Source organism: Propithecus coquereli, unplaced genomic scaffold (assembly GCF_000956105.1).
Source record: "Propithecus coquereli isolate 6110/MARCELLA unplaced genomic scaffold, Pcoq_1.0 Scaffold415, whole genome shotgun sequence".
Classification (NCBI taxonomy): Eukaryota; Metazoa; Chordata; class Mammalia; order Primates; family Indriidae; genus Propithecus; species Propithecus coquereli.
This window is the reverse complement of record NW_012149897.1, coordinates 303,388-304,745: the sequence shown is the minus strand read 5'-3', so window position 1 is coordinate 304,745 and position 1,358 is coordinate 303,388.

Genomic DNA, 1,358 nt, shown 5'->3' with positions numbered 1-1,358 from the left:
CTAAAGTGAATTTTATCTGTTTCTTTTTGCTTTTAAAATGTGCTACCAGAAAATTTAAAATTACAGAGTGGTTCACATAATAATTCTATAGGCCAGCATTGACCTAAATCCTGAGACATACATACACGAGAGGTCAACTGCATGAGACAAATGACATAGTTAGTGAGACAGGTTATTTCATTTTCTAGTCTAGATCTCTATTTTTGGGGAATGTCTGTAGAGAATACCAAAATTGTCTTAATTCAATGGCAAAGTGAGCCCTGGACCTGATTCCATTGTTAATCTCCCTACTCTCTTGTCTGGGTCAATTCTTTCACAATTTTCAGTAAAAACAACAACTCTAACTGCCCTTTATTGGTGTATCTTATATTTGTTTACCTCTTGAAGGAGAATTATTTTGCTCAAGAAATGTTTGGTTAAAAAGAAAAAGCTATTTTACCTTTTTTTTAAAGCAAGTAACATAATAGAAAATGATAGAAGCTCATGGCTAATTTTCACTGTGTGGCTATAAACATGCTTCTTTCTAGTGACTGGGTAATAGCACTATATTTTTGTTGGTTTCTTTCGTCCTCCTCTATAATTCCAAGGCAGCTGTTTTCTGTCTTTCAACCACAAGCTCTATCTTCAGGTCAGTCTTAGCGTAGAGCCATTTTGTCAGAGAATCCCAGAGCAGAGCCCAACAAGAGCTTTTTAGAGATGGCCTAAGAAAAAAGGAACTAGAAAACTAGGAGCTATTCAATATCAAAGTATAATCTATATGCCTGGATTTTTTCCTTACCAGGGATTATAGTTTGATGGTGAAATCTAAATGGTGTCTTCGAGAACCGTTGACAACAATCCATTCCAGATATTTGCTCTTCTAAGAGCTACATGCGTGATAAATTAAAGGTAAAAAATTTTAATTAAATGGGGGAAAAGTGTAATAGCTATGCACTTGCAAATCTTTGAGTACTGCAAAAATTAAGGAAATGTCATTTGTCAAAAAAACAAATCTTAAATTCTACCAATTTTCAGGCATTGAGTGCATATGAAGCAATATATCCCCGAAGTTAGAATCATCCAGATATTTTAAATTTGTCAGAGTAAATGTTTGCTTCATCACAGAGTCACGAAAATCAATACAAAATTCACATCTATTTGCAAGCTAAGGAGAGTAGTGTTTTTCTATTCTCTATGCCAGGTCTCTTGACATACTTAGTAGCATCTACTCACCAAATAATTCAGGCCATTGGACTTATAGTCAAATGCCATTACAAGAAGTACTAATAAAATCATATGTACATATTTGTTTGATATACATGTATGAAATATTTCATCCTCTGAGAAACACTCCAAATTTTGAGAATATCGTAAATGAA